The sequence below is a fragment of the Ovis canadensis genome, chromosome 8 (genome assembly GCF_042477335.2).
Source record: "Ovis canadensis isolate MfBH-ARS-UI-01 breed Bighorn chromosome 8, ARS-UI_OviCan_v2, whole genome shotgun sequence".
Classification (NCBI taxonomy): domain Eukaryota; kingdom Metazoa; phylum Chordata; class Mammalia; order Artiodactyla; family Bovidae; genus Ovis; species Ovis canadensis.
The window spans coordinates 66,092,365-66,116,528 of NC_091252.1; the positions used below are offsets into that span (position 1 = coordinate 66,092,365).

Consider the following 24,164-nt stretch of genomic DNA (forward strand, 5'->3'; position numbering starts at 1 on the left):
GGAAAGAAAAGTGGATATTCTCCCAAAGACACTCAAAAATACTGGCTCATATTTCATTTTCTTACTCTCTAGACCCATAGAGTAACTATACACACACCCACACACACTCACTCACACACTCTCTCTCTCCACCCCCACTTCCTCTTTGAGAAAGCTGTTAGTCATCAATCTGTTTTAGCTAGTTCCCAACTCTGCCTCAAGCTTTTAATCTGGCCTTCATCATTAAGGAGATATACCTTAAGTATTTTATAAACTATCTAAAAATTTCAATTAGCTATTTTTATCTCCATGAAAATTGTTCAGTAAAGTTCTCATTAATACAACCATTCAATATTGAAGGAAACAAGTGTAAGATGTTAGCTAGGTAGCTGACACACAAGAAGATCTGTAACACATGTCTATAACTTAAAAGAGAGACGGCAGAGACTGCCTGCCTGCCTGCATAATTAACTATCTAATCTTGAAGATGGCACTTTTCTATCTCTGGCCTACTTTCTTCTGCGTGAATCTGGGAGTAAAGAATGCAAACACAGTATCTGTTAAAGTTTTTACTATTTATGATCCTAGGAAATTACAAAAAATATATTGACATCTTTCTATAACATGACTAAATGAAGAAAATATGCTTCCTTAAACATATGTATTTATCCTGTTTATTTAATTTAGAACCAGACTACGTCATGTGAAATGCCAGGCTGGATGAAGCACAAGCTGGAATCAAGATAGTCCAGAGAAACAGCAACAACCTCAGATATGCAGATGATACCACCCTAAAGGCAGAAAGTGAAGAGGAACTAAAGAGCCTCTTGATGAGGGTGAAAGAGGAGAGTGAAAAAGTTGGCTTAAAACTCAACATTCAAAAACAAAGATCATGGCATCCAGTCCCAACACATCATGGCAAGTGGAGGGGAAAAAGTGGAAGCAGTGACAGATTTTATTTTCTTGGGCTCCAAAATCACTGCAGGCAGTGACTCAGCCATGAAATTAAAAGACACCTGCTCCTTGGAGGGAAGGCTATGATAAACCTAGACAGAGTATTAAAAAGCAAAGACATCACTTTGCCAACAAAGGTCTGTATAGCTAAAGCCATGGTTTTTCAGTGGTCATGTATGGATGTGAGAGTTGGACCATAAAGAAGGCTTAATGCCAAAGAATTGATGCTTTTGAACTGTGGTGCTGGAAAAGGCTCTTGAGAGTCCCTTGGATAGCAAGGAGATCAAACCAGTCAATCCTAAGAGAAATCAACCCTAAATATTCACTGAGAGAACTGATGCTGAAGCTCCAATACTTGACCACTTAATGCAAATAGCTGACTCATTGGAAAAGACCCTGATGCTAGGAAAGATTGAAGGAAAAAAGAGAAGAAAGAGGGCAGCAGAGGATGAGATGGTTGGATGGCATCATCAACACCATAGACAAGAATTTGAGCAAACTCTGGGAGATAATGAAGGACACAGGAGCCTGGTGTGCTGCAGTCAGTGGGGTTGCAAAGAGTCGGACACGACTTAGTGACTGAACAACAACAACAATATATATATTGCCTAAGAGCCAATGGCAACCCACTCCAGTATTCTTGCCTGGAAAATCCCATGGACGGAGGAACCTGGTAGGCTACAGTCCATGGAGTCGCAAAGAGTCAGACAAGACTGAGCGACTTCACTACGAGCCAAACTATGGATTTCTTTTGTTTATAACATCAGCTCACTATCACATATTGTTTGGCCAACTGAATCTATAAATAATTTATGTTTTATTTTCATAAGGTGTTGCTTCTACCTTTCATTTTAAAAGTGTTGACAAAATGCTAGTAAAAGAGTAAAATAGCCAAGAAAGAATAACAATCACAATGATACCAGTAGCTTGTACTCACTGAGCCATCACCATCAGTCAGGAACTCATTTAAAACACTTGCACAGGTGCTTTTGCATTTACTCCTCATAACAACTTTATCTACTGATTCGTCAGTTGAGAAACAGAGGGACAGAGTTGTTAAGTAACTTGACAAGGTTACATCATAGGTTGGAGAGCTGGATCTGGATGTTGGACAAGGCAACTTCTAATTGGGTAGTTAACACCTTCACTTTACTGCCTCTTGATAAGAGGCTGGGTGACAAGATGAAGGTTAGTTCAGTTCAACACTAACCAGATACATTCCGCTGGAACTCACTTTCCATATCTATTAATACTATGAGAATACTATTCATAGTATGAGATTTCCCATTCCCATATCTGGTGCTAGGGTCTCCCTTGTGGCTCAGCTGGTAAAGAATCTGCCTGCAATGCGGGACACCTGGGTTTGATCCCTGGGTTGGGAAGATCCCCTGGAGAAGGGACTGGCTACCCACTCCAGTATTCTGGCCTGGAGAATTCCACGGGGTCACAAAGACTCGGACATGACTGAGGGACTGTCACAATCTGGTGCTATAATCTAGAATATCCATATAAGTATTTACACAGACATCTAAAAAGATTGGTATTTCTCTCTGGAGCATCTCTTACAGCATAGCCACCTGCCTTCTGCCCTACTTCTCAGAAATGAATCTATGACCAAGCAAATAGCCTTGGTTCCCAGCCATAAGAGATATGAGAAGGTATTTCAGAAAGAAAAGAATAGAGGCTTAATTGCTCTTCCCCACCCCTTGCTCCTTGGACGAGGTGTGTCGTCAAGTCTCCTCCCTCTGTCCCTTGCCTACCTGTGCTGCCAATCAAACAGCCCTCAATTCCAGACCAACACCCACTCCAACTCCAACCAAGAGCCACCTCACCCCGCCCTACTCCACCCTACTCTGACAAGTGAAGGCACAACTGTATCCTGTGGAAGGACTGACTAATGAGTGGCCAGGGATCATTTTAAATGCCAGCTGTTATTTCTGCAGGAAGTGTAAAGCCAATGCACTGAAAAAACCCTGCTTAGAGTCACTGGGTTTGGGCTCTTGACCTAGCACATCAAGTGCTCGACTCTGATTCTTGTCTGGCTATCTTCTAGAAGAGGCTGCAGATGGGTGAGAAAAGTGGGAGAGAATGGGGAGAGCAGGTGTGGCCAAGCTTCTTCACATCTGATGCAGCTGGTCAGTGTTCCGGGTTAAAAGGGAAAGCAAGAAATCTATGGCAAACGAAGTCATGTCTTCTTTCAAGTGGAAGTGGTAATAAGGACTGCTGCTTTTGTGTTCTTACCACTCCTAAAAGGTTAAACGCCCCCCAGGAGCTGCAGAGGGGACAACAGGTCAAATACCACCACTAGCACCTTCGTCACTCAGTAATCCTTTAAATACAGCTAAAGGTATTAATCACTGAATCTTCACAGCTACCTGAAGCCACCACACTCCAAAACCAACCACTCACTGACTAAGAAAGGTGTGAGTGCTATACACACTTGCATGGTTTATGAGCTTTCACGTCCTCAGCATCGCTACAGTTAGAACTCAGGCTGAAAACATCCCTTTTCCATCCTTGTTCATGAAGACAGAATGACAACATTCTACTCAGCCATATATAAATACTACACTTCGTAGAACTTCAACATTAAATTGTTGCAATAATACTCCTGCAGCAGGCCCTTAACAAAGTTCATCAGGGATTACAGCTCTGTTCTTCCCAGCACCAGCTGGATGTGAGAAACCTTCAACAGCCACTAAACACCCCTCAGTGACTCTGTTCTTGGTTCCATCACCAGCTAGCTGTGGGTTTACCTCTCCTGATTTCCATCTCCTCACATTGTAAAAGAAAGAGTGCAGACCAAATGACACTCGGATTTCCTCAACCACAAAAATCTGTGATTACAAGAGCAAAGTATTATCCTTGACAGTGACCTAAGAATCGGTGATTTAATCTGAAAAAAAAAAAGAGTTGTTTATACATTTTTCAAAAAAAAAAAAAGAGGAAAAAAGGGTATTTGGGGATAATACCACCACTGAATTTTCATATCATTGAACCCAAGTAAACAAATCACAAGGCCTGATCTAAAATTGCAAATTAACAGTGTCAAGGACCTAGCACCAAAGGTCAAATTTAAATAAAAAATTACTTTTGTTGACATATAGTCTTCACAGATTTTTGTTGTTGTTGTTGTTCATAAAAACCATACTTGCTGATGATTATGAGTAGCAAGTTTTAAGCAGCTTGAGAACTCTTACTTTCACGAAGTATGAAAACTTAGAATTCTGGCTCTGAAAGAAATAAGGCATCGTATTCAAGCCAGTTAGATTCTATCTCTCGGTTAGATGAGACTTTCGTGTGCTATCTATTAAACTCCTGGAGCTATCTAAAATTGAACGTTGATACTTGGGGAATAGTCAATGGCAGACATAACAACACTGATTAAAATATTTCTCAGAATTTTGTTACCACTGATTTCCTTATTCTTGCAAAAACCTAGGCTCTCAAATTTTACCACTCTTACCATCAGCCAGAATTTAAACTTCCCACACAGTAACACTACTACCATCAAAGCTATTAAGTAATCTTAATATGTGAAAGGAAAGGGGGATGAAAGACAGAAGAGCTAAAACGTCAAAAATATCACTTGCACAAATGGCACAATTGTTTCTTTTTCACAGCTGAGTAATATTCCATTGTATGTATCATACAAAAACTTTTGACACAATTAGGCACACAATCACAATGTTGTTTAATATTCAGCAAGAAATGAACTCCTAGAATCTGCCTGCAATGCATGAGACTCAGGTTCAATCTCTAGGTCAGGAAAATCCCCTGGAGAAAGGAATGGCAACCCATTCCAGTATTCTTGCCTAGAGAATTCCATGGACAGAGGAGACTGGTGGGCTACAGTCCACAGAGTCGCAAAGAGTTGGTCACAACTGAGCAACTAACACACACCAAAAAAATCTACAAAACTTTATTTTTCATGGTGGAATATTAAAAAGTTTTTTTCTGAGAAAATATTAATAAATAAATGAAACTTATGTATTGAGTGCCATCCATGTTTTCTTTACTGTGTTTGCTTCAGGCTTTCACAAAGTATAATTAAACCCACTGGTATAAAAAAAAAAAAAAAAGGTGATTATGTGCCTATATGAGTATGAACTCACCCTGAGGGCCGCCTTCAAACTGGGTTTTTTTCCAAACTGTGTCCCACTGAAGCCCAGGGATCCAAACAGGTAAACCCCTTTGGATCTCCGAGCAATGTGGTGTACACAAATCACATAATGAAATTTTACTTTACATCTCTGCACATATTTGAACCTAAATGTACCATTGATTAGGAAGGTGTAGTTCTCCATTAATCTTTTCATAAATCCAGGGTGACACATTTTTGTTTAAGTAAAGCCATACAGATAAAGACTTCGGTCAGTCATATCCAACACACCTTGTCCCACCAAACGCAGGAGCCATGTATTAAGTTCATGCAACCTACAAATATTTCTCAATGACCTACTCAGCCCAGCCTCTCTTCTAGACACTGGGGATACAGTAAACAGAGCAGGCAAAAATCCCTGTCCTTGCAGAAACATTACAACCAAATAAATACATAGTTTAGAAACAAAACAGATATAAAAGGTAGCCAGGGAAACTCTATGAAAACCTTAATATGGATCATATACTAGACTATAATTATCTTTGGTGTGATAATAGTATATTACAGTGGTTTTCAAACTTGTCTGCACATTGGAATCACCTGGGAACTTAAAAAAAAAAAAAAAAAAAAAAACAGATGCCTATGACCCATCCAGGAATTGAGATTTAATTAGTTTGGCGTGTAGTCTGAGCTTTGGAATTTTACACTTTTTTTAAATTAAAACTTTGAATCCAGATGTAAGATTTATGTGTATCCATTATCCATTTTAAAACAGTCCTAAGAACTTAACTTTTTTTGTATAAAAGCTGAGGAAACAAAATCAATCATCTGGTTCACTTGATTATCTTGGGATGTTGTCCTAGGTATGAAATTCAACAATTTACAAGCAGAAAACTACTTTCAGATGATGGGCAATGTTTCAGAATTCACCAGGTGAATTTTTAATTTCAGCTTGATATAATTGTTTTACTACAAACTTTCTGTTTAAATGTTTATTTTTCAATGTTTTAAAACCATCCCATCTTTAAAAGAGCAGTGCCTCACTGACAATGTTTTGAATATTCATTGCTTCTAAAGAATGCTGCAGGCATAGGATACATTAGGGTTTTATCTATATTCATCCTAAAAAACATGAAGTACATTTTAAAAATAAATCCTTAATATACGCTTGATTTGTCCCAATTTGCCTCTCTTTCCTAAAGATGTAACACAACGTTTCAATTAATATTATACAGTCTATTCCAGTGTCATCTGTCATCTGGACAGTTATTATTCATAAGGGAAACTATAGTTACTATTCATTATTTGTATCTTTCCAACTTGGGGTTTTGGGTTTTTTTTTTCACCTAACAAGAATACACACACATACACAAACAGAGAGATAATATGAAAGAAAGAAGGCAGGAGGCGGGGTGGGGGCAGTGGATATAGCTGGAAGAGAAGACTGGAGCCCTAATTAGAAAGATACTCATACTTAAGCATGTACTTATCTGGAAAATATTTACTAAGAACCTACTATGTGCCAAGCAATGTGGAAACAATTATAAACAAGCCAAACAGAATTCCAAACTGATAGTCACATTGGGACTATGGAGGAGCAAACATAACACAATTAGAGCACTGCTTTTTCAGAGTTAATCTGATGAGGATTAAAACCAACTAGACCAGGTTTGCATTCAAAGTGTATATGTTATACCTAAGTAATAAAAAGGAATTCTTTCTAAACACCAAATCTGATGGCATGCTCCTGACCAAGTTGCTTTCTACTTGTATTTCTTCTCTTTCACGTGGTTGCTAATTACTACAAACTTGGTGGCTTAAAGTGACAGCAATTTACTCTCTCATAATTCTGCAGACTAGACACTCAAAATCAGGATGGCTGGGGTCAAGGTGTCAATGGAGACAAACTCCCACCAGAGCCTCTGGGGGATCCATTCCCTGCTCTTCCAGCTTTTTTTGCTCATGACCTCATTGACTCCAATCTCTGCCTCCATTTTCACTTTGGGGGTGTGGGGGAGGGGTGTGTGATCTCCCTCTTTCATAAGGGCCATTATGATTGCATTTGGGGCCCAACTCAATAATCTGGGATAAACTCCCACCCCAAGATCCTTCACCTGACTGCATCTCAGTTCAGTTCAGTCGCTCAGTCGTGTCAGACTCTCTGTGACCCCATGAATCGCAGCACGCCAGGCCTCCCTGTTCATCACCATCTCCCGGAGTTCACTCAGACTCACGTCCATCGAGTCCGTGATGCCATCTAGTCATCTCATCCTCGGTCGTCCCCTTCTCCTAATCCCTCCCAGCATCAGAGTCTTTTCCAATGAGTCAATTCTTTGCATGAGGTGGCCAAAGTACTGGAGCTTCAGCTTTAGCATCATTCCTTCCAAAGAAATCCCAGGGTTGATCTCCTTCAGAATGGACTGGTTTGATCTCCTTGCAGTCCAAGAGACTCACAAGAGTCTTCTCCAACACCACACTTCAAAAGCATCAATTCTTCGGCACTCAGCCTTCTTCACAGTCCAACTCTCACATCCATACGTGACCACAGGAAAAATCATTGCCTTGACTAGACAGACCTTAGTCGGCAAAGTAATGTCTCTGCTTTTGAATATAGTATCTAGGTTGGTCATACCTTTTCTTCCAAGGAGTAAGCGTCTTTTAATTTCATGGCTGCAGTCACCATCTGCACTGATTTTGGAGCCCCAAAAAATAAAGTCTGACACTGTTTCCACTGTTTCCCCATCTATTTCCCATGAAGTGATGGGACCAGATGCCATGATCTTAGTTTTCTGAATGTTGAGCTTTAAGCCAACTTTTTCGCTCTCCTCTTTCACTTTCATCAAGAGGCTTTTTAGCTCCTCTTCACTTTCTGCCATAAGGGTGGTATCATCTGCATATCTGAGGTTATTGCATCTCCAAACTGCATCTCCAAAGACCCTTTTTCTAACTAGTATTCACATATTAAGATTCACAGATTCCAGCGATTAAGACTTAAACCTTTGGAAGCCATCACCAAAGTACCACACCTACCAAGAAACCCTAAGAGTAGCAACGTACAACAAGGAAAACTCAACTAAACCCGAGCATTTACAGATCTGCTCCAAACACTTCTGTCTGACAAACTGACCTGCTTCTGTACAGATTCCTAAGTGCACGGTGCTTCACTCCTCAGCTACACTTATGTGTTTATGGTGAGAATTTAATTAAATGAGATTAGAAAGCACCATGCAGATTGAAAGTAACATTAGCTTTTCCCCCCTCTCTTCTGCCTCCTCAGCTATAACCTCGAATACCCTTACAAAACAACTCCTGTAATTTTCACTTACCCATTTTGGAACCCTGACTTGACTTCTCGATAGATTGAATCTGCAAAGAAAAAGCTCAAAAGAGCAGAAGTGGAAGAAAGTTCCAGTGGGCTGAGGTAGCGATGGGAGCAGCCGGGTGGCGGGAGAAGCCGTTACAGGAACTGGAGCTGCAGATTAAGCTTGATCGAGATGACGACCTCCCAAAAGCACCAAGACTTCGTGGCAGAGCCCATGGGGGAGAAGCCAGTGGGAAGCCTGGCCGGGACTGGCGAAGTCCTGGGCAAGAAACAGGAGGAAAGGGGCTTTGATAAGGCCTATGTGGTCCTCAGCCAGTTTCTGGTCCTAAAGAAAGATGAAGACCTCTTCCGGGAATGGCTGAAGGACACGTGTGGCGCCAACACCAAGCAGTCCTGGGAGAGTGCCTGCAAGAGTGGTGTGACGCCTTCTTGTGATGCTTTCTGGGGAGCCCCCGATCCCAAGCCCCAGCATTGAGTCTCCAGAGTTTGCAGCCTAGTGAGGACTCCTCCTCCATCCTCTACAAAAGAAGAGATTGCTGTTGTTGCGCACACCTCCCATGTACTCCAGGGCCTTTGGGGAGTTCTCCCCCCTCACCATTTCAACTTTTTTGGAATTCTCACCCTTGCATGCATCTTCCTTTTCCCTGCCAGTTCCATGACCATAATTACCAGCTTTTCTGAGTGGATTCCTGGCCCCGTCCCTCACTCTCACCCCCACCTGTGGTCTCTTTTATGCCATTTGGTAGTCTTTTTGGCAGAACAGCCACTGTCCTTGTAAGTTTTTTAAATCAATAAAGCCAGTGGCCGTCAAAAAAAAAAAAAGAAAGAGTTCAAAAAAGTTCAGTAAGCCAGGCCAACATGGCACCAGTTCTCAGGAGTCCTCAGGACCAGGGGCAAACCTGGGCAAAGCTAAAGGCTGGTCTGGTGGAACTCTGGAGCTGGAAACTCTGAGCGCTAGAACGGGAAAAGTGACATGACATTTACCCTGGGGTCACTCTGCGTGCGTGAGTACATGCAGGCTCAGTCATTCAGCTGTGTTTGACTCTTTGTAACCCCATGGACTGTAGCCTGCCAGACTCCTCTGTCCATGGGATTTCCCAGGCAAGAACACTGCAGTGGGTTGCCCTTTCCTTCTGCATGGAATCTTCCCAATCTGCAAATGAACCCGTGTCTTCTGCTTGGCAGGCAGATTCTTAACCACTGAGACATCAGCGCGGCCCTGGGGTCAGGCCACTCTACTCACTCACTCTTCCCTAATTACAAAAGTAAGACTTGATTAGAGAAGCTAAGAAACCCAAGACCAAAACTGCATGGATAAGAAGGATGGTACAGAGAAACTGAAGATTTCCAGTCAAATAACTGAGGAGCCATTCTGCCTTCTGAGCTTCAGCAATTGCTACAACTGAGGCTCAGCCAAGTCACTGCTTTCCTGACCAAGCTATTTGAGTAGAACCAAAATCCTGACTTGTCTCATTCTCTAGTGACCCTGATATGCAGAATGTCTACTTTCCCATAATCCACTAACCAGTGATCCTTAGCTAAGATTCTTACTCGGAAGTATTCTTTTCATGTATTTTGTTTTGTTTTCTTTGGGTTGTTTTCTTCAGATGTATTTCTTAATACTGTTAATATATACGGATAACCTCTAAAAATGAAAACATCCTAATGTAGAAAATTTAAATAAACCAACAACTGCTTATATACAAGCTCCATCTACTTTATTCTCACTCCAGACCTGAAACTAGTGTATAAATACAATCCTTAGCCCCTCAAGGAAGAATGAAAATAGCACCTCATATGCTATGATGCCATTACAAATATATTTCCATTTTATTTGAGCTATTAATATTGTTTGCTTTTATACACAGAATAAATAAAACAATTCAGGATTTCCCTGGCAGCTCAATGGTAAAGAATCCCCCTGCCAATGTAGGAGACACAGGTTAGATCCCTGATTTAAGAACATCCCACACGCCACAGAGCAACTAAGCCTGTGCCCCACAACTATTGAGCCTGTGCCCCAGAGCCTGGGGGCCACAATTATGGAGACCATGTGCTGTAATTACTGAAGCCCTCTTCCCCTAGAGCTCATGCTTTGCAACAAGAGAAGCCCCACACGCTACAGCCACAGAGTGGTCCCCGCTCGACCCAACTAGAGAAATGCCCACAAACCAACAAAGACCCAGCATAGCCAAATATAAATAAAACTATTTAAAAATATATAATGAATATACATATAATAAAACAATTCATTTCATTACCATATTGGCTTAAAATACAACATGAAAGCAAATGTCAAATGAATAACAAACTAAAAGCTACAGGATATTAGTCAAAAGCTGTCTGATGCACGGCAAGCACTGTGGCACAATCCAAAGACACAAAACACTGAATTTCACCTTGTTTTCCAAAAGCATGGTAAGTAAGCCCACAGGAAGGCAATCTATTATCTCCTCTTCCTCATTCAAGGCTTGCCCTTGGTATTACATATTCCAGATAACTATATAATACACTTATTATTTCTTCTCCACTGTCTTACCATTCAATCTCCATCCACTTTAGTGAAAAAGTTGTATTCTCCTGTAGAAATTATTTTAACCTATTCAATGTAAAATCCGACAATTGCACCAATAAAATGCAACATAATTATACAATCATAGAATATTTTAAAGATTCGGTATTTGAAAGCAGACACTGCCTCAGCCCCATCATACTTTCTGAACAAAAGTCCTATCACCCTCTCCCTCAGTTCAATTCAGTCACTCAGTCGCGTCTGACTCTTTGTGACCCCATGGACTGCAGCATGACAGGCTTCCCTGTCCATCTCCAGGAGCCTACTCAAACTTACGTCCATCAATTCAGTAATGCCATCCAAACCCTCTCATCCCATGTCGTCCCCTTGTCCTCCCGCCTTCAATCTTTCCCAGCATCAGGATTTTTTCCAGTAAGGCAGTTCTTTGCATCAGGTGACCAAAGTATTGGAGTTTTCAGTTTCAGCATCAGTCCTTCCAAAGAGTATTCAGGACTGATTTCCTTTAGGATGGACTGGTTGGATCTCCCTGCAGTCCAAGGGACTCTCAAGAGTCTTCTCCAACACCACAGTTCAAAAGCATCAATTCTTCAGCACTCAGCTTTCTTAATAGTCCACCTCTCACATCCATACATGACTACTGGAAAAAACATAGCTTTGACTAGATGGACTTCTGTTGGCCAAGTAACATCTCTACTTTTTAATATCCTGCCTAGGTTGGTCATAACTTTTCTTCCAAGGAGCAAGCATCTTTTAATTTCATGGCTGCAGTCACCATCTGCAGTGATTTTGGAGTACAAAAAAATAGTCTGTCACTGTTTCCATTGTTTCTCATCTATTTGCCATAAAGTGATGGGACCGGATGCCATGACCTTAGTTTTTTGAATGTTGATTTTAAGCCAACTTTTTCACTCTTTCGATTTCACCAAGAGGCTCTTTAGTTCTTCTTTGCTTTCTGCCATAAGGGTGGTGTCATCTGCATATCTGAGGTTATTGATATTTCTCTTGGCAATCTTGATTCCAGCTTATGCTTCATGCAGCCCAGCATTTCGCATGATGTACTCGGCATATAAGTTAAATAAGCAGGGTGACAATATACAGCCTTGACGTACTCCTTTCCCTATTTGGAACCAGTCTGTTGTTCCATGTCCAGTTCTAACTGTTGCTTTTTAACCTGCAAACAGATTTCTCAGGAGGCAGGTCAGGTGATCTCTAAGAATTTTCCACAGCTTGTAGTGCTCCACACAGTCAAAGGCTTTGGCATAGTCAATAAAGCAGAAGTAGATATTTTCTGGAACTCTCTTGCTTCTTCGATGATCCAGGGGAATGTTGGCAATTTGATCTCTGGTTCCTCTGCCTTTTCTAAATCCAGCTTGAAAATCTGGAAGTTCACGGTTCATGTACTTTTGAAGCCTGGCTTGAAGAATTTTGAGCATTACTTTGCTAGTGTGTGCTGCTGCTGCTAAGTCACTTCAGTCATGTCTGACTCTGTGCGACCCTACAGATGGCAGCCCACCAGGCTCCCCCGTCCCTGGGATTCTCCAGGCAAGAACACTGGAATGGGTTGCCATTTCCTTCTCCAATGCATGAAAGCAAAAAGTGAAAGGGAAGTCGCTCAGTCGGGTCCTACTCCTAGTAACCCCATGGACTGCAGCCCGCCAGGCTTCTCTGTCCACGGGATTTTCCAGGCAAGAGTACCGGAGTGGGGTGCCATGCTAGTGTGTACAATTGTGTGGTAGTTTGAACATTCTTTGGCATTGCCTTTGTTTGAAACTGGAACAAAAACTGACCCTTTCCAGTCCTGTGCCCACTGCTGAGTTTTCCAAATTTTCTGGCCTATTGAGTGCAGCACTTGCACAGCATCATCTTTCAGGATGTGAAACAGCTCAGAGGGAATTCCATCACCTCCACTAGCTTTGTTCATAGTGATGCTTTCTAAGGCCCACTTGACTTTGTATTCCAGGATGTCTGGCTCTAGGTGAGTGATCACACTATCATGATTATCTGGGTCATGAAGATCTTTTTTGTATAGTTCTTCTTTGTAGTCCTGCCACCTCTTCTTAATATCTTCTGCTTCTATTAGGTCCATACCATTTCTGTCCTTTCTTGTGCCCACCTTGTTATGAAATGTTCCCTTGGTATCTCTAATTTTCTTGAAGACATCTCTCTACAACCCAAAGTTTGGCTGAAGCAAGTAAAGGACAAGATTAGTGTCTGTGAGTATGAAGTCATACTAGGACAGAGAAGAGATAGCTCCACCTTCAGAATATAAGGGCTTCCCTTGTGGCTCAGATGGTAAAGAATCTGCCTGCAATGCAGGAGACCAGGTTTGATCCGTAGGTTGGGAACATACCCTGGAGAAGCAAATGGCAACCCAACTCCACTATTCTTGCCTGGGAAATCAAATGGACAGAGGAGCCTGGCAGGCTACAATCCATGGGGTCACAATGAGTTGGGCATGACTGAGCGACTAACACACACATTGGAATATAAAAACACCCATACAAGCTCTCTTTGCCAGGCCAGCATACTGACGTGGCCACTGAGGCACATGTCATGTAGTTTCAGGCTAGCTCTATTTTTAGCTCAGTCCCCAAAGCAAAAGAAGAGGTCTTTAAAGCCAAGTATCAGCACAAGAGGAATCTATTCAGTGCTGTCACCAACATGAGTTGCAAATGAAACATCCTCGTGGACGACTGGATACCATTTTCTATAGTTGTTGAAACATGGATTTCTGATACTGGTGTTACAGAGTCAAATTCTTCATTCTGTTGGGTAAAAATAAACTAAAACCCTAGAAATATAAAAAAGACCATCCTGTTCCTAAACACTGTCATATAATCAGTAATCATTTGTTGACTATGCAGAGCATGCCAGGCACTAACTAGATACTGAGATTCAAGGATAAAGAAAATAACAGGCTCAGTGCTCTCACGTTTATTATTCTAAGACGGATACAACACCATAGAATATTATGGTTAATATTTTTCTCATCTGTAGCTAAGAAGAAGGGACTACACAATAAAACACAAATAGAAAGTATTTTTTCCCTAAATTAGCACACATTTTTATCGAAGAAAAACATACTCATAATAATGCACTCTTATCAAAGGACGCAGCTTGCTAATACTACTATCTCTTACTGGCTGTCCTATTCTTTATCTCTCCTCCTCCTGCTACTTCTCTTTTTCACTGCTACAACTTTAAGTAGTTATTCCCAGACTTACATATTAGGGAAAAAAATTTTTTTTTTAATTCGGGGTGGAGAGTATCAATACAGAGTTGCAACTTTTTATCAGCCAACTAACAGCAATTTTTTAAAAATAGAAACTACATCTACTTGCACTAACTTTATTTCATTAAAGACATTTGATCACATAAAACATTTTGCGATCCTTTCAGATCCTTTCACATCTGACTGGCAGTGTGAATTCCAAATAACAAAGAGGAGGAAAGAAGAACCCTTGTGGTTAAAAGTATACAATGGAGGGTAGAGGATGGAAAGACTTTGCTTACTTCACAATTTTCACTAGGGCTAGTCCAGCTCACCTTGAACAATGCAGTAAGAAAGGACGAAGATGTGTCTTTGCCTGGCATGAAGTGGATGAGGTGATAGAGGATGCATGGAGACCCTGAAACCAATGTAGAGATAACCAGAAAGTAATAGAGAGGTGGTATCACCATGGGGGCAGACGTGCTAAGATTAGGATGCTGAGAAAACACATAAGAGAAATTACTTTTTAAAGTGTGGATTGAACACAGAAGAAGCTCAAGGCCCAGAAACAGACACTGGACAGCGGTGGTGGTGAGGGGGACAGCAGTCGAAAAAGTACAGATCTGAGAAATTTCAAGGAGAAGAAAAATAACCAAGCTCAGTAACAGGCTCCATGAGGAAGCCTGGGGACAGCGCTGTCAGCGATGACTCAGATGTCACGAGTGGAGAGCAGACAGGCCAGTAGTAGCACTGCCAGTGACACCGAGGAAGTAAGACAGGAAATGATGCATGAGATAGCTAAGAAACACTATAAATAGTTACACAGCTGTGGTCTCTCCAGCAAAAAATGCATGTGCAAAATATCCTGTGTTCCACACCTTGGTTAAATTTTAACTCAGAGAATAACAACACATTAATGACCACTATTGCTGTAAGAGAGCATGTCTAGGAATGTGTGCGTAAGGAAAAAAAAAAAAAAAAAACAGAGGGAAAGTAGATTTCAATAGTGGCTGGCTTTGGAGTAGTAGCAGATGTGACCTTTATTTCCTTCTTTGCACTATTATTTTTTCAAATTTCCTCTAAGGAGAATGCTATTTTGTTGGTAAAATTTGGGGGGTTTCATAATTGAGCATGTTAGCATGTTGTGGTAGTTTGCAGGCTTCATTAAGCCACAGGCAACACACACAAAACGTCCACCTACTTTAAGAATTATGGAGACTTTAGCACACCAAGGGGAACTCCAAATCAGGGTTCACATACCCACTGAAGTCAACATGCATCGTGCTGGTCTGCCATCTGGGGACTATTCACATTTAACATGTATCAGAAGTACATAGATTGGTCTCACTCCAGCAAAAGTTAATCATGAAAGCCAAGAAATGTCACCCCAATATTCAACCTAAAGCCTCCCAATGCCAGGAACTACTATTGCACGGAATTTTTCACTAAGGTCTGTAAAAAGTACTTCTTAGAAGTGCAGAGGATATATGCATGAAGATTTTCTAGTATTAAATAAGGTGCTTTATTGTCTTAGAGAAATGGAATGGCTACTTTCAAAGTAAACTGGGCAAATCCAATGTGCAAGGAACTAGAGAACAGTCTCCATTCCTGCCTCTAGCTCAGGATGTAGACAGTGGACATAGGGCAGCCACTAAGGGAACAAACTCTGGAAACCAGGCTGCCAGGATTTTGAACCCAGCTCTGTTCTAGTGCCTTCCTAGCATGTCATCTTGAGCATGTTTCTGAGCCTCGGTTTCTTCCATCATATAACAGAGAGAAAATTATACCTATCCTCACAGTATTGTGAAGTATAGAGGAGTTAAAATTCACATACAGGATATTGTAAAGCAGCAGAACAGCAGTAGGCAAATACAGGGTACTATTATTTTTTTATTTATAATAAACACTGTTGAAAAAGCTCAGCCTTCTCAAACACCATACTTAAACGTGACCATAAACTGTGCTAATCATGCTGGTGATCATTTGATATCGTTCTACCATATTCAAAAACACAAAGTTGCTTTTTTCCTTCTCACTTCCTCTTATTCCCTCCTGACCTACATTCAAAGATTAACAGAGCAGATACTAGAGTTCCTCAAAAATAATAACACCCCAAAATTGAGAAGCCTGGATGTCTTCCTTCTGTGTCATGCTCTGCCCTGCTCAATCCCTCTCCTAGGAAACCAAGGAAACATCTTTACTCAATAATCCAGTGTGTTGGCAACAACTTTCAAAATCAAGAAACAAGCTGGCTCACTGTTAAAAAAAAAAAAAAAGTCTGAGCTAAAGAAAAATTATGTAAATATATTTTTGCAAAAAGCTCTAATAACTAACTCTCCTGTGGAGCAATGCAGCCTCTGAGAATGCAACTCAGTACTTCTTTAAGTCACCTCTTGAGATAATGAATCTTCCCCAGCAGGACTGTCCATTTGTCTAGTAAGTGCAAGCACAAACTGAAATACTAACTCCCACTAGAGCCAACCCCACTACTAGTGGTTGGCTCTGTCATTTACACTTGCCCTCTGCAGGCTGGCTTGTTCATGTCCTAGTGAGCTTATATCTTCTCAGCCATTCACATGAGGCTTCCTGAGCACTCCATGTATGATTATTAGGGAGCCCTAGAAAGTCCACCCCATCTCCAAATCTGGCCAATGACAGCAGCTTCTCTGCCAATAAGTTGCCAGGCCAGTTAGGTAAGCTGACAAGTGCCAAAGCTTACCCAGAGTTCCCTTGGCTCCTCACAGGGAGCTGAGTGTCTTCCAAGCTGAGTCTCTTTCCTAGGATATTAAGAAAACCAAACACCTGGAAACGGGCTGAGAGTTTCCACAATCCTCAGAATTGCAACCACAGAAGTATTTATACAGACTTGTGGTTTTCTCCAGATTTACATTTCTCTCAGAAGTCAAGGCAGTCACCATGTCAACTTTCACTAAGTTGTCTTCCTAAAAAACTATTCTTTATAAGCACAGAGACTCATCACTTCAGGACTATCAGCTGCAGGCACTGGGCAGGTATTCCCTGCTTTGTCAGAGCCTGGCTTCTACACATTGTATCTTTAGGACTCGCCATTCCGGTTCATGGGTCTCAGAGCTGTAAACAACCACAGTTTCCAACTGTCCAAGTTACTGCAAACGATAGACAATACAAATGTTAGTTCTGAAAATACTAGGAGTCTGAAGACCCACTGACAGAGCTTGTTGCTGTTGTTTAGTCACATGACTTAATGTTCTTAAGTCATGTCCGACTCTTTGTGACCCCATGGACTGTAGCCCACCAGGTTCCTCTGACCAGGAGATTTCGCAGGCAAGAATACTGGACTGGGTAGCCATTTCCAACTCCAAGAGATCTTTCCAACCCAAGAATCAAACCTGTGTCTCCTGCATTGTAGGTGAATTATTTACCGCTGAGTCACCAGAGAAGATAAGTAGCTGAACCTTATCCCACAAAGTGGTTTTTGACTGCCTGGGGCTGATAAGCAGTTACTCCCTTCCTCTCCTCAGGGACCAAGTAGGACTTATGGGGACACTCAAGCTCAGGCTCAAAGCCTACCAAAGCAGCTGGAGTCTGAGACTGTTTCTTTCCTTCTCTTTTCTGAATATGGGAAAGAGATGGGCAAGAACCTTTGTTCAAGGAAGTCAGACTTCACTATAGGAAATAAACCTACAGGTTATTACTCATATTTCATGCAAAAGCCCATACTTTCCTCTTCCCTACAACTTACCTCTGTTGACCATCTCCCCATCTCTTCATTGCACTTTGTCTATCTCTGGATTCATTCACGGGCCTCCCTCATGGCCCAGTGGTAAAGAATCCGCCTGCAATATGGGAGACCTGGGTTTGATCCCTGGGTTGGGAAGATCCCCTGGAGGAGGGCATGGCAACCCACTCCAGTGTTCTTGCCTGGAGAATCCCTTGGACAGAGGAGCCTGGCGGGCTACAGTCCATGGGGTCACAACGAGTCAGAGCTAAGCTCCTAATGGGACAGAAAGGGAAGGAGACAGTCTAAGATGGCATAAGAGGTTCAGTAGCAGCCAAACTTTTTTTTTTTCCGGTTATTTGCAATGTTCCTGTCTGCTTTACGTGGTTTACCACATTTAATCCTCATACCACCACTGAAACACAGAAAGGTTCAGTAACTTGCCCAAGGTCACATAACTAGTAAGCCTTGGGTCCAACGTATGAAACCATGCTGTCTCCTAAGCCAGAGTTCCCTCTTCTCCCCACAGCACTATTCCATCACCCCAGTCCCAAATCAGGGACCCAAGGGTCTATGATGGAGCTGCCAGCTATCCTGAAAAGGGGGCAGATTACATGCAGCTGAAAGAACTCCCAACTCCTCAGTCAAGGCTGACCTTTCAAGCTTGCCACAGAGTGGCCTCAACCTCCCCTTCTTGCCTTTCCTTCCGCCTCTCCTCAAGTGGCCTGTCCTCTAAAGAAATGAGAATCCTCATAGAATCAACCCCCATCTGAACCTCCCTCTCCTCAAAATACATTTCCCTTCTTCCCCTAAAGCCAAATCCTACCCAATCACTCCAACAAGATGAAACCTTGTTAGGGAAGTTGACAAGTGCCAGAGGCTTACCCAGAGTTCCCTTGGCTCCTCGCAGGGAGTGAGTAGAGTGCTCTCCTCACTAAACACTTTGACTAAGAAGTGCTCTCCCATCCTTAGTCAAAAAGAGGATGTCCTTCCTCTGCAGACATACGGAGCAGGGTTATGGTTATTGGTGCATTTGTTTGTTTTAACCTATAGTTAAAGCGATTGTAACTTTCTCTAGTGATTGCAACATGGGACACAGCTCAGTGTCCTCAGCAGAAGCTTGAAAACCCCTTACAAGGGTTTATCTCGGAATAGTACAGTGTACCCAGCAGAGGAGAGAATACAGTTTCTGTTCAACAAACTTTACAGCAGAGTTAACATAGTACAGTTTTTTTGGTGTTTGTTTTTAAAGATGTCTCAACACTGGCAGCTGCTACATTGGGTAGTGAAAACAAATTGAGCTGCTACTAGTGACAATAATTCCGGAGATTCAGTAAACTGATTCTAAGTATGCTCCATCTGAGTACTGTCTAATATAAAAATCTCGATTTTCTTCCTATCTCTTAAGGATCTCAATGCCACAAGGTCAAGAAGAGGAAGATTCTAAGTTAATTCTTCAACATCCAAAGATGTTTTTGCTGTTACTCTTCTTTGTCTGGAATTTATTGAACAAACACAACCAAGGGGGCTAATTTTAAATTTCTAGAGGAATTAATAGTTTGTTATCACTAATGATGGCTCTGAGGCCTCATCAGCAGCTTAAGAACAAATTTATCAATCTCTAGCACGAAAGACTAGGAGCAACCTGACAGTGAAAGGCAATAATTCTCCTTTCAGATGTAGACGGAAATTCCCCACCCCATCCCACCTCCGGCCCCCTCCCTCCCACCCCCCAGGAAGGACAGAGGTGCAGCTATTGTTTTTGCATTTGAAAACATCACCAGAGTACTTTCCATGAAGGACAGAGGAATGATAACCCACTTACATATTATTTTGTATTAAGATGTCCTTTTGGATTAACTTCAAAAATCATTGCAAGTGTGAATGTACATAAATCTTTCTCTATTTCTCTTTCTCATCGCTTGGAAAAAGCATACATTTTTCTATTTGCTTTTCATGAGGACCTGAGAAAACAGCATTGCTGGAAAAACAAGTATTTCTCTACCTTTCTCACTCCTGTCATCCCAGCCTTCAAATTTTCATTCTGAATTCTGAAACTACACAGGTTTGACCATTTAAGTCAAGTTGCCATTCAATTTTAAAAGGGAGCTAGTTAATTTGTTTTTAAAAGAATTAGATAAATTTAAATTATTACTCTAATGCTAATAACAAGCAAACATACCAGATTGCTTTGGCTAAAGAGTTAAGTTAATAACATTTTATTAATGACAAAACCAACACAAATTTCCTGCCCATGTAAACCCATATGTGTATATGGAATTATTTATATGGACGTTTTAAGTAAAAATTAACCAAATGGCTAATTCATATAGTACTAATATTACCTTCCTATACATGCAATGCGGAGAAGGCAATGGCAACCCACTCCAGTACTCTTGCCTGGAAAATCCCACGGACGGAGGAGCCTGGTAGGCTGCAGTCCATGGGTCGCTGAGGGTCGGACACGACTGAGCGACTTCACTTTCACTTTTCATTTTCATGCATTGGAGAAGGAAATGGCAACCCACTCCAGTGTTCTTGCCTGGAGAATCCCAGGGACGGGGGAGCCTGGTGGGCTGCCGTCTATGGGGTCACACAGAGTCGGACACGACTGTAGCGACTTAGCAGCAGCAGCAGCATACATGCAATGTAAAAGTGCATAAAATCACAGCTGAACTGAATACATGTGTATCAGATATATTACTATAAATGCTATACTTAAAATGGAAAACTCTTCAATATATGACATGGATTTAGCAAAAGTGATAGATTTTAACCTCAGCTCAAATCATCTGTCATTACATACAACATATAAAATTGTCTGAGTATAAAAATATTTGTGTTCTAAATATAATGACAATTCAATATAATAAGATGTTTACATTACTCACAAGTATAATTCTGGAATTTGTAGCTCATCATTTTTGCAATATGAACTACCTGAGTGATTAAAAAAGATGCTAGCGGTACATGAAAACACAGTGTAACAGTGCATTATATCTTGGTCATTTATAGATGGGGGCTCAATTTAAGCTGTTCTTTGATGAGCAACATAGGGCATTTTATAGCAGTGCACAAAATCCTCCCAATTTAACAGGTTGTTCGATTCTTAATTTAGTTCATTAATAACAATGAGACGGGGGAAGAAGCAGCAGGTCTGTGAGGCAGGGACGGAGTGACTAACCCCGAAATGGTTACCTGGAACACAAATACACCAAAACTTTCCCTAACTCAGTCCTCAATAAAGGATGCCACAGTCCTCCACCACACCTTTTCAACATGGGGCCCTTAGAACCCTGAGGAACTCCTCTTGAAGAGCAAGATGACAAGGATGGGGTGGGGAGAAGGAGGAGAAGATACTGAGTCGGCAAACCCTTTGCTTCAGCCATCTCTATGGAAAGATCGATCTAACCTGCAATGAATTTTGTCCACTTGCACATTTTGCTTAGGAAGCTAGTTCTTCCTAATGAAATCCACTCTCCCGAGCATGTCTTCAAAATACTTGGATTATCAGCATTTCAGGAGGAAATCTAAAGGCCAATTCTCCCCCAAGCTTTAAAATTCACTGGCCAAGTTTTCACAGAACACACGTTTATTAGAGATATTTTAAAATTTCAGTACTATTAGTTAAAAAACAAAAGGTATGCCTTAAGAGGTGCTTCCCTGGCCACCTCCCCAGGAAGCATAACTGAGGGGATGTGAACCACCCCATCCCAACGGTGCAAGGAGATGGTCTCTGGTTCCCAAAAGGCTGCTGAGAGACTGCATACACACCTCCCCATGTCCAAGAGCGCTAGTGACCGTGCTCCACTCCTGGTCAGCCCACACTGCCTTCTGGGCTCTTGACTCCTTGGAAAAGACCCTGATGCTGGGGAAAATTGAGGGCAAGAGGAAAAGGGGGTGACAAAGGATGAAATGGTTGGATGGCATCACTGACTCAATAGACATGAGTTTGAGCAAACTCTGGGAGATAGTGAAGGACAGCGAAGCCTGGTGTGCTGCAGTTCATGGGGTCACAAAGAGTCAGACCTGACTTAGCAACTGAACAACAATAGGCCACCTTGCCTGCCCAGGCTGCCTCCGTACTGACATTGCCAACACCTCTGTAAGGTGACTGGAGCAACCGTCCAATTGTCCCTTACTTCCATCACTGCTCTCCTCCTCCTCCAGGCCCAGGCCTATTTTTCTGTTCTTGATCCTGAAGCCCAGGGACCACATTGTTCCCTTGACTGAGATCTCTGGAACTGCTGGCCTGAGACGACAACTGGGCAGCCTGGGCTTTCTTTGTTAAACGTTTACATTGTGAAACGTTTAATTTTTTGCAAAACATGTCCTCCCATCCTTCCTTCTCCCCAAAGAGGCAGACTGTCCATGCAGCTAAGCCTGCCTGAACAGGCTCCTTTATCAAGACCATCCCGTTACCCGTGGGTAACCTGGCAGCACAGGGTTCATATTTTCCTTCCCCACTCCTTGTCCTTCCTGCACTGGGACTGCAGACTTGGCTGCTTGGGAAGATCGCTCCATGCAAACCATGTGCCTGGGTCCAGAGAAAGGATATCAAGTCAAGTAGCTTAAAAAGGCAGAGAATCTTGGGAGACAAGTAGATTTCTCTGGGTGATGTCTACACGCCTTCCTGTGTGGCAAAGCAGCAAAGGGATGGCATCCTAGGAAAAGCAGGACAGCTCTGGGCGGACAGAGAATTCTATTTTGGTCAAGATTAGCAGTTTGTGGCAGCAGGACATTTACGGGAACATGTCATACAGGGACAGCTTGGCCTGCAATTCAACTATTTATAAGACAGGTCTAGGTTGAGGACCAAGAATAAGGTAATCCCCAATGTCTGGCTTTCGGACCAGTTTCAAATTACTTTGCCTAAAAGTGAGGAAGCTCCAGAAAGAGCTGTGGTGGAGTTGATCACTTGGTAAGTAGTTATAAACTAAGAAAATCTATTGATATTCGCTGTGAAAAATCTCCACGGCTAGAAGACAATTCTAAGTATATGCTGTTCAGTCAGCCCATCCTCACTCACCACCTTCTTAAATATTTTCAGTAATTTAATCAAAAGCGCTTTTGACACACCAAATAGGTCATTTTATTTTGAGACTTTTGGGTCTGTGTGGTAGGCCAAGATTTTAATGGCTCTGCATCCCTGTGACGTGTTTGGATGACTTTTTAATAAGTGAAAGGAGATGCTCAGTAGCAACTGCGACATGCCCACACTTTCACGGCTGAAGAGAATAGCTCATTTGGGTTTCAGAGGAAAGTTCTCAGGCAACAGAAAGGGTATTGAGACCACCTAGATGGCTGGGGAAGACAGAGATGATATAGCTTCACAGTTGTCTTACTGTCCTATTTTGCTAGGACTAAGGAAAATCTGATTATCAAAGCTTTATTGAAAAGTACAACCACCTAATGGCAAGGACAGTGGTGATGATGGCAGTATTTTAAATACATATCGTATTAGAGTATCATGCTGGTTAGGGGAGATTTTCAATGCCTTGAAGACAGCTTCCAGTTTACAAAGACCTACCCAGCCTGGGGCTTTCTCCTCTACTTTACCTACAGGAACCTCTACTTCACCACGGCTTTCACAGCCCCCACCACAGCATGGTACACTCAGACCGCTGCTCTGAAAGATCCAGATCTGGGTCTGCCACAGAAGACATCTTGCCCTTTGAATTGAGTCTCCAGTGTCATTCAGACACATGCGCTTGGAAGAGAAAAAAACAATAATGACCCTTATTCTACATCAGTTAGTAGAATGAAAATGACCAAGGTTCCAATCAGAACTGATCTATATACAAGGAAGGTACACGATCTCAAACCAGTTATATCATGTATTTATGTGAACTCTCTCTGTCTTAGGATGTGTATGGTTATTCTCACTTTACGAAGATTAAACAAAGTCCATTTTAAAGGGCTCTGAACACAGAGTGTACTCAATAAATATTTGTTTTTCTTTTCCTCTGTGATACAATTTGTCCCAGTTACGTGAAGAGCTGACCACAAGAGGCCAGGAGACACCTCAAGGAAGGCCACACAAAATTACTTGCTTAAATGGTAGAATTTACTAAAGCTATTTACTACTTCATTGCAGTAAATGGTATCACGGGGTTTTGAAAGTAGCTCAGGTTATCTTCCAAAGTGCCTATTTTACTACCAAGTGAATTGCCGAGAATTCAGATTCACATAAGCTTCTCTAACTCCAAAGAGAACAAGAGTTTTATTATAAACACACACACCACCAGACAACCAAGCATTCTGTTGTAATTTAACATGCTTTGCATATCCTTCCAGAAGCCATATTTGGTTTACAAAAGTTGGAAACTAATCATTTCTATGAACAGCATGGTGAAGACCCTGACA

The 24,164-nt window shown here is 41.8% G+C and overlaps 1 protein-coding gene and 1 pseudogene across 3 annotated transcripts in view; one reads left to right on the plus strand and one right to left on the minus strand.

Moving 5' to 3' along the window:
- Positions 1-24,164, minus strand: part of ARHGAP18 (Rho GTPase activating protein 18) — a 199,947-nt gene that overhangs the window by 96,770 nt on the left and 79,013 nt on the right. The window contains exon 1 of one of the 3 annotated variants that reach the window (XM_069598379.1): positions 8,362-8,875. The exons of the other annotated variants lie outside the window; for them this stretch is intronic. The gene's annotated coding sequence lies outside the window, so the exon portion shown is untranslated. Of the gene's footprint in view, positions 1-8,361; positions 8,876-24,164 lie in introns of those variants that run through there. 3 annotated transcript variants of the gene reach the window in all.
- On the plus strand, positions 8,440-8,885 carry LOC138444847 (barrier-to-autointegration factor pseudogene; annotated as a pseudogene).